Consider the following 10,195-nt stretch of genomic DNA (forward strand, 5'->3'; position numbering starts at 1 on the left):
CTTACCCTTTTTTCCTTTCTGTATCCCGAACAAGTTCTCTGATAAAATAAAAATTGTCAGATTCAAGTTCTTGTGCCCCACAGTTCAAATTAACATTCAAATGACAATTCATGCACATAGGATAGGGGATGATCTGCTAAATGTAGATACAATAAAAAAACATAGCGTTTAACTGTGTGGGGACTGACACTGGTTTATAATCACAATTGGTCACTCACAGATTTGCAGAATTAAAACAGCCTTGAGTGGTATCTTTTCTTTCAGTGTCCAGTTGATGTGGAATTATTAAAAATCTTTATTGTACTTGTATTGAATTATTGTACTAACTCCATTTTAACTTTATACTGTGACTTCGTCCTCCATTTTGTCCTCCTAACCTGACTTCTTCAATCCTCCATTTTGTCCTCATGACTTAACTTGTTCATTTTAAAACTACATTACGTGACTGAACTTCTCAACCCAATTAATACAGTAGACAAAGACCGTGTTTCCTTCAAGGACAAGTACCAGGAGGTGCTGGCTACTCCTTAAGACTTGCTGGCTACTCCTTAAGAGCTTGTAAGATAGTACAGTTTGAAGGCCACAGAACACAGTAGTAATGAAATGTTCTATTCATAAGAGACCTTGCACCTGGACATAAAGCCTGATATCACTGACCGTGTAAAATGACGCTTAAGACCCCCTTGTCCCCCACCCGTGTCCAGAATAATCCCACCTCTGATGGGTGGGCACGGGACTAACCTCTTAATTTTACTAACCAATAAGTAAGACACTAACTCCGTCACTTAACAATTAATCCAATTGATGATGTTTATTTGCTGATATTCTAATAATCAATGATGACGCAAAATGCCTCTTAAAAGGGCCTGCGCGCCCGCTTTTTCTTCACTTGCCAATAAACTTTCTCGAAGTTATTTTAACCTGAACCTCGTGTGTCAGACTTAATTACTTCAGCGTATATACGCAATTTAATTTTATTGATTTGGACAGGAACAGATAGACTGTGAACATTTTGGTTTACTTTCAAAAAGTACCATAACAACTTGGCGCCCAACGTGGGGCACCGGGCTATGTCTGGCCGGTGAGCCGTCCTAAGGAAGACAAGGGTGGACGGAGGAATCCAGGGGGAAGGAAGGGAGATTGATCACCTCCAGATACACGGTAGAGACTTCTGCAGAGCCACCGGTACGTTCCGGCCCCTTTGATTGACCCGTCCACGTGTCTGTGACTGCTTCCCGGGAGGACATCAAAGACAGGTAATATCTTGCCCGGTGCCTCGTTACTCACTTGTTTACCTGCATTTTAGTCTATCTGTTGCCTGGGTGTGTTTGAATTGTTTGCCTGTTTCCCCATTTTGAGATAAAGGGGGGGTGGACCTGCAGGGGATTTGCCTGGGGTTCTGTCTTGCTTGTTTTCCCCTTTTTGGGATAAAGGGGGGTGGACCTGAGGGGACTTGCCTGGGTCTTCAGTGTGTCTGTCTGTTTGTATTTTACCTCTTTTGGGATAAAGGGGGGTTGACCCGTGGATGTGTTCCTGGGGGGTCTTCTGTTGCCTGTTTTACCTCTTTTAGGAACCACGGTGCTGTGGTTGTAAGGAAAAAGAGGGGTTGACCCGTGGATGTGTTCCTGGGGGGTCTTCTTTGCCTGTTTACTTCTTTTAGGAGCCTCGTGGCTGTGGCTGTAAGGAAAAAGAAGTTTGTGGAACTGTGGGATCTGTGTAGAATCACAGTTTCCCTGTGATCCCGTTTTGTGTCACTTTGATAGCCTAGCTAGCTTCACTGTGCGCGTTCGGACTATCCAGCTCTGGTTGAGTTGGGGACGTCCTGACCCGGACCATCCAGCTCTAGTTGAGTTGGGGACGTCCTGACCCGGACCCTTCGGCTCTAGTTGAGCTGAGGGCCCACCGATTATTTAATTGTGATAGGAGACCTAGCCTTGTGGCAGGGGACTTTGTTTCCTGGGGGAATTCAGGCAGGTATTGCTTGTTTTTCGCATCACGTAGTAGTGAGACTTATAAAGTGGGATTTATAGGGGCACTACGGGAGTGAGGATAGACGTGGCCACATTCTTGTGGACTGCAGAGTAGAGGGAGGCTGGAAAGGATTTCGGGCCGGTGTTAGCTGTTATCCTTGGCCGCTGGTAGTGAGACTTATGAAAGTTGTTCTCCGAGCGGGGACACTACGAGATTGAGAAAGGTGACTTTGGAGTAAGCACATGTAGAAGGAAAGGGATTATTGCTGATTTTATTTGAACTGTAATGCATGCACTGTATTTCAATTGTATTGTTGTCTTGTCTGTTTTATTAGGAGTCTCATGAACTCCTGTGTCTGTCTCTAAGGATTTTTCCTTACCTTTCATCTTTTCTAAACTTCCTATATTATTATACTGTCCACTCCCATTTCTCTTGAAAGAGAAGTGATTGGTCACACACTTCTCACCTCGCTCCAATCCGTGTCTACCACCCCGGGTAGGCGGATTCAGTGACTAGTCTACGTTTTGGGAAGACGCACCTGAGAAAATCCCACGATTCTCGGGTGGCAGTCGAGCACTGTAGACGTTCTTGTTCAGTTTTCCTTCTCTCTCCCTATATCTAGGACGCTGGTATAGGGGTAAAGGGATTATGGGACAGGATTTAAACAAGCCCAGTAAGGGCTGGTTAGCATGTGATTTAGTCGAAGACAGAGAGGGTGAGGAAATGGTTAAAGGTGTTGAAAAGATTGCAAAAGTATGTAAGATTGCTGTACCGACATGTGGAAGATTGCAACCAGAAAGTTGGCGTAGGTTACTGACGGAAAAGAAAGGCAAGCTTACAGATAATGGTTTATTAAAGACTGCCGAAGCATGGTATAGAGTAGCGAAGGCTATTCAGCTAGAAGGTTGGGTTGAGGAAGAGATAAATCACAAAGGTGTGAAATTGTTTGTGTATCATAATAATTGTGTTGCTGGGGTCTACCCTCAGCCAGCGCCCAAAACCGGCGCCCAGGGAATGTCTATCCCCAAGGTTCAGTCAGCCATAAGTGATAGCCAGCCGACTATGTTCCCCACTCCCAATCCTCCTAACACCCATCCCATTACCTCCCCTGTCTGCCCGGTCCTGAATTCTGATGGATCTTTCTTTTCCCCTTCCCCATCTTTGACATTCCCATCATCCTCATCCATCCCTACGCTACCTGCTATACCTTCCCCTACCATTTCATCGGCCATCCCTTCCCTACAATCCCTCTCCATTAATGATCCCCTCCCCTCTGCATCCGCCCAGCCAACCACCTCGTCCACCCTCACCCCGGCTCCTCCCTCTACACCCACCCCTACCAATCCCTCTCCGTCCCCTCCCATCTCCGCCCCAGCCCAATACCCCACCTCCTTTCCCTCCCCAGCCTGGCCCTACCCCTTCCCTTATCCCATGGCCCTGCCCTATCCCGGATATCCACTACCCCTTCCACAAGCCACTCCCCAAGTTCCGGTTATGCCCAGTCCGGCACAGGTTGCTCCGGGTGTGCCCACATCTAACATGGCCGCCACTCCTTCCCTTAACCCTAATGTAACACCTTTTCCGGCCACCAATATGGCGGCCCCCAGTTCGGCCCTGATGCCGGTAATTCCCGGTGACTACCTATCCCCAGGTTATGACTCGCTAGCCACCCCTGCATCCGGGGCTCGTTCCCAACCACCGACCCTTTCACCTCATGCGGGCCCTGCACCGCGTAAAAGAGCCAATATCATAGAATTCGATGATGACGAGATGGACAGGGTGTCCCATGTCTCATCGGAGCTTGCCGCGGGAGCCCCAACTCATCGTTCTATCGATGACCCCTTTGGCCACAAAGGTCGGGGAGAACAGGCCCCTCCTAAATATGTTGCTTTTAATCCCACTCAAGCTAGTGCTCTAATGAAATCACTCCCTGACCCAGAAAAGCAGCCTATGCCCTTCTACCGAGGGATAGTTCAAATTCAAAAGACTTATTCCGCCGCATGGCGTGATTTACTGAGCATTTGTGCTATCAAAGCAGGGGATGCATATTGGCCAAGCATGGCCCGACACCTCAGTACAGATCTGCTCAGCAGTGATGTTGATTACCCCTCTGGAGTAACTTTTTGCACCCAATTAAGAGAATGGGCTAAGGACAAACTTGCAGATCAGGCTGCTGGCCTTACTGATGTTATTCAAGATAAAGGAGAATCAGTGGAAAGGTTTCATGCAAGACTGTATCAAATGTTCACAGATTTGGGGTTTGATCTTACAGATAAGATTCATTCACAAATGCTGTCAGGTGCGTTTGTCCAAGGTGTTAAAGACTCTATACGCAAAGGAATCATTGCTGCACGTCCTGAATACAAGGTTGTTCCCTTGGATACCCTGCTTTTAGTTGCTAGAGGTCTGGAATCTGTTCAGACCCCAAGAAGACCCAATCCAGCTCCACTCATGGTGGCCCGCGCTACCCCCATCACCTCTGGCACCAGGGGTGCCAGATTAGAGGATGTAACTTGTTTTAATTGTGGGGCTCAGGGACACTACAGAAGTGATTGTCCGGAACCTAAAAAGGAACCCGGGGCACCCAGAAAGTTCTCTAAGCCTGCCCCAGGCCCCAAGACCGAGAAAAAGATTCCAATTATTGAAGAACCAGATGATTAGGAAATTGGCAAGCCTGTGTCTGTGACCCCTGTCATGGCAGTGTCTACAGGGGACAAAGGGGGGCCACTTGCCACAGTGACTTTACCCATTGAAGGCCACCCCACCACATTTCTAGTTGACACAGGTGCAGCCCGTAGTGTTCTGCGAGAACAAGACCTGCCAGACCCATCCTTCCTGTCCAGTATTGATGTCTCTTGTGTTGGAGTGGATGGCCAGCCAAGACGTAGCCCTTTAACATCTCCGCTGCGAGTTGGTTCTAGCCTGCTCGCTCGCTTTGTAGTATCCTCCACATGCCCCATTAACCTGTTAGGTGCTGATGTCCTCTCACGCCTGCAAGCATCCATCACGTTTACCCCGGATGGGCAGGTAGAAATGTTTACACCCCTGTCTGTATCAGACACTTCAGCCCTATGTTCTTTGCCTCTGATGCTGTATTTAGAAAAGCCCCGTGAGGAGACAGCAAAATTAAGGTCCAATTTCCCAGAGGAATTAAAAACACAGGTGCCCGCAAAGTTATGGTCCTCAGGCCCAGAGGACATAGGTCACCTAAATGTTCCCCCTGTGGTGGTAAAGCTTATTCCTGGAGCTAAGTTACCAAGAAAACCACAGTATCCATTAAAACCAGCACAGTCAGCTGCAATTTCTGTCCACATTAAGGCACTCTTGGAGAAGGGTGCCCTTGTCAAATGTAAATCTGAATGCAACACCCCGTTATTTCCTGTGAAGAAGAAAACTCCGAAGGGTGAGCCAGAGAAGTACAGGATGGTTCAGGATCTCCGTGCTGTTAATGAAGCTACAGTCCTGGACACCCCTCTTGTACCAAATCCTCATACTCTGCTTTCTGGAGTCCCACCATCTGCAAAATTCTTCACAGTTATTGACCTAGCAAATGCTTTTTTCAGTGTCCCACTGGACCCATCCTGCCAATATCTGTTTGCTTTCACTCATGAGATGCAACAGTATACCTGGACTGTCATGCCCCAAGGGGCACAAAATTCACCAAGTCAATTTGCAAAGGCCATGGCCACCATCCTTGACCCGTGGCAAGCCGAGCACCCAGAAGTTGTTCTGCTTCAGTATGTGGACGATTTGCTGCTCTGTGGAGATGACATACCCACCACCGAAGAGTGCTCAATTAGTCTGCTTTGTTATTTGGCAGAACAAGGATGCAAAGCTTCGCTCATCAAGCTACAGTTCTGCCAACCTTCAGTAATTTTCCTTGGACACTGCCTATCTCAAGGTACCAGACATCTTACTCGGGACCGGGTAAGAGCTGTGCTGGATATTCCACCTCCAAGGACTTCTAAGTCTCTTCATGCCTTCCTAGGCCTCATTTCCTACTGCAGAGCATGGATCCCAGAAGCCTCTCTGCTCATGCAACCTCTCTATGACGCACTTAAGTCTGACCCTTTCTGTTTAACTATAGTAGCTATGGACAATTTTACTGCTCTCAAACGAGCCATTGCTTCTGCTCCTGCCTTGGGCCTCCCTGACTACTCCAAAACTTTCAAATTGTTTGTCTCTGAAAGACAAGGCCACGCAACAGGAGTGCTCACCCAAACTAATGACTTAAGAGGCCGCCAGAGGCCTATTGGATATTTCTCATGTCAACTGGACATTGTGGCCAGAGGGACTCCTTCCTGCCTCAGGGCTGTTTTTGCTGCGAGAGAACTCATAGAGAAGACCTCAGACCTGGTCCTTGGCCACCCTCTGGTTGTTTTGGCCCCTCATGACATCTCTGCCATCATCAACCAAGTCCAGCTCAAGCACGTGTCTCCAGCCAGACACCTGCGCTTACAGTGTCATCTTCTTTTGCCTGACAACATTTCCATCCAAAGATGCCAGGTGCTTAATCCGTCCACTCTTCTTCCACTCCCTGAGGGGGGTATCTATTATGGATTTATCACGGATGAAACCTACATTCACCTGCTCTGTGGATGTATCAAGAAAGTCATGCATCCACATTTGACATTTTATGAAGGCGAAAAACCTCTCTGTGAAGGCCCGGATTACGCCTTCTGCACCATGTGGTACAAACCGAACATTACTCCTGAACCTTGCTATGAAGATGAGCTTTACCACCGGACCGATGTAAAGCTCACTGCACAAGACTTCTATTGTGACTCTGAAGGCAATAGCATGGTCTTGATCCAGCTACCTCAACAACTTAACTACCTTTACCGTCATTGGGATACTGCTATCCCACATATTCCTGTTACCAAGTTGAAGACAAGGTCATGGAATGATCTTGGGCCTATGGCAAAACTATGGGCCACCATGGATGAAGAACAGCTACAGGAAAATGGTATTGTCAAATACCCAACAACTGACCTTCTAGAAGCATGGCCACGCCATTTCCTGGAAAAGGAATTCCAAGATCTGGTCATAAAGAATGATTATGACCCAGAAACACCTCATGACTGTTTTGAACAGATGAAAATGGAAACAGTGCACTTACCAACTGTGCATGAGAACCCATTACCAGATCCGGATTTTACCCTGTTTGTGGACGGATCGAGATATGCCGATGAAGGTGGAACATATCACACAGGATATGCCGTAACCACAACAGATGAAGTTATTAAATCATCATCCTTACCACCAGCAATGTCTGCACAAGAAGCTGAATTACAGGCTCTGATTTCAGCCTGCAAAATTTCCGAAGGAAAACGTGCCAACATCTATACAGATTCAAGATATGCTCTAGGCGTGGCACATGACTTCGGCCTAATTTGGAAGACTAGAGGATTTCTTACCACCGCCGGTACACCAGTCAAACACAGCACTGCAATCAAGGAGCTAATGGATGCCCTCCTACTCCCCAAAGAAGTGGCCGTTTTGAAAGTAAAGGCCCATGGGAAATTGGATACAGATGAAGCAAAGGGCAACCATTTGGCTGATCAGGCTGCTAAGTTAGCGGCCAGGGATTTGCAGGAAGTGGATGAAGAAGTGTCCGGACAAGAAGAAGAAGTCCCTATTTTTGCCCTGCAAACTCTTCCTACTGATTTGCGAATTTTACAAGAACAGCAAGCTGCAGTCACTCCTGAAGAAATCCAGAAATGGAAAAAGAAAGGAGCTGTCCAAAAGGACGGAATATATTACAACAACTTCAAATTTTGTCTTCCCAGAAATTTGTATCCAGCAGTTGTCCAATGGGCACATGGGCCTGCACACCTGTCAAAAGAATTGATGGCCGCCCTGATACAGAAGTATTATGAAGCACCTGGAATCACAACATTGATCAATAGCTTCTGCAAGGCCTGTGTCATTTGTGCAAAATGCAATCCAGGAAGACCAGTTAAAGTACCTGCGAAACACCTGGCAAAGCCCATGTACCCCTTCCAGCGAATTCAAATTGACCACATCCAAATGCCCAAGAGTGGGCCCCATGAATATGCACTAGTCATAGTGGACATGTTCTCAGGATGGCCAGAGGCATACCCAGTGGCCAATATCACTGCAAAAACAACCGCAAAGCGCCTACTTACAGATATTGTATGTAGATTCGGACTCCCAGAAGTTATTGAGAGTGATCAAGGCCCAGCCTTTACAGCAACTGTGACTAAAGAAATTTGGACTGCTCTAGGGGTGACTCTAGCCTTCCATACCCCTTACCACCCACAAAGTAGTGGTAAAGTGGAGCGCATGAATGGCACTCTAAAAACCAGAATGTTAAAAATGTCACAAGAAACAAAGATGCCCTGGCCAGAAAGCCTACCAATAGCTCTATTTAGTGTTAGACACACACCTAGAGGGAAGCATTCACTGTCCCCATATGAGGTTCTATTTGGGACAGCACCCAGACTAGGTTGTTATTATCCGCAGCAGTTGCAACTCCAATCAGATGTTTTAGTAGACTATGTAACTGAACTTGCAAATGTCCTAAACAAAATACATGCCCAAGTTTTCTCTTCAATTCCAGATCCCGAATTGGATACAGGTTCCCATAACCTACTCCCCGGAGATTGGGTCCTGGTTAAGAAGTTTGTGCGGAAAAATACCCTAGAACCGAGATTTGACGGTCCATTCCAAGTTCTCCTGATTACCGCAACCTCCGTCAAATTGGCCGGTAGGCCAAATTGGATCCACGCTTCCCACTGCAAGAAATCTCCTGCCCCAGAGGAAGCGAATATCGCACAAACATGTATCTCTGGTACATCTTCTCCTTAATTAGCCTTATGAAGGCCCAGCAAGTAGCCATTACCAAAGACATTAGTGGGTACACCTTCTGGTATAATTCATCATGCACCCAGGTGGCTACTTATACCTTTGACTATTGTGATATTGTAGAATGCCCATTTCCCACACCACAAATCCAGAGCATCTATAGAGATATCCCTCATTCGAAAGACCCATATGTTTGTGTAGTTGACAAACAATGGGGGCACAATTGTGACCATTGGGGGGCGGCGGGGTGGAATGCCGGGCCTGCCTGGGGTTACAAACCAAAAAGTGCCATAGCTAAAGTAGATGATCATGGTAGATCGCTTCTCCAGAGAATGACTTTGAGAAAGCCTGGGGGGAGCACACCAATGAAGTTAATCCTTAACATTGAACGCCCAAGCCCAACAGATGCAGACCAGTATGTGATGGGAATGTACTGGAAAAAGGGTTCCTACCAGAAATTAGGGCATTTCTACCTTAAAGATATGTGCAACTCTTCCGAGTGGCAAGGGGCCACCCATATGGTCCCTAACCCATTAAAACCTCATATCCAGACCTTTCAAGACATGATGGCCATTGCTAACCCCACTTTTGAAGATACCATGGCCGCTGAAACAGGTTTTAATGATGTAAATTTATGGTTAGAATGGATGAAATATAACGCTAATAAGCATAATAGAACCGCATGTTATGTGTGTGGAGGTGCCCGGCCTCACCTGGGTACCGTACCTTTAATCCTACCCGTAGATATAGAAGAATGTGTTTTAAGCCTTTTTGCCTATCACTATAATTTTAACAGGTCCATATGTATTGCATGGACAAAGGAGTATCCTCTTCTAGCCAAAGACGTCAAACCCCCTGATGGTATTACCGTATATAAAGGTAATTACACTTGCTATGCCATGTACGATGGTATTGGTAAATTTGTAGGTAACTTTTCCAAAGGCTATTGTGCTACATATAGAACTGTCCCTGTACGTTTGTTGCAACATCACACTAGGTCACTAGGGGACATTTATTGGTTGTGTGGGGATTTACAGCTAAGATCCAGAATGGACACAGAATGGTGGGGAGAGTGTACTTTAACTAAGGCCATTATGCCTATACATATTATTTCTGACACACACCTCAACACCCATGAGTTTAGCCACACTAAGGTTAAACGTGACGCCCCAGTGAAAGGAAGTTTTGATCCTCATGTATATATTGATGCCATTGGAGTGCCCAGGGGGGTGCCCAACGAGTTTAAAGCTAGGGATGAAGTTGCTGCAGGATTTGAATCAATTTTTACCATAGTTACCGCAAACAAGAATCTAAATTGGATAAATTACATTTATTATAATCAACAGCGTTTTGTCAATTACACCAGAGACGCCCTCCAGGGGTTGGCCGAACAGTT

The sequence above is a fragment of the Pelobates fuscus genome, chromosome 3 (assembly GCF_036172605.1).
Source record: "Pelobates fuscus isolate aPelFus1 chromosome 3, aPelFus1.pri, whole genome shotgun sequence".
NCBI classification, from domain to species: Eukaryota; Metazoa; Chordata; class Amphibia; order Anura; family Pelobatidae; genus Pelobates; species Pelobates fuscus.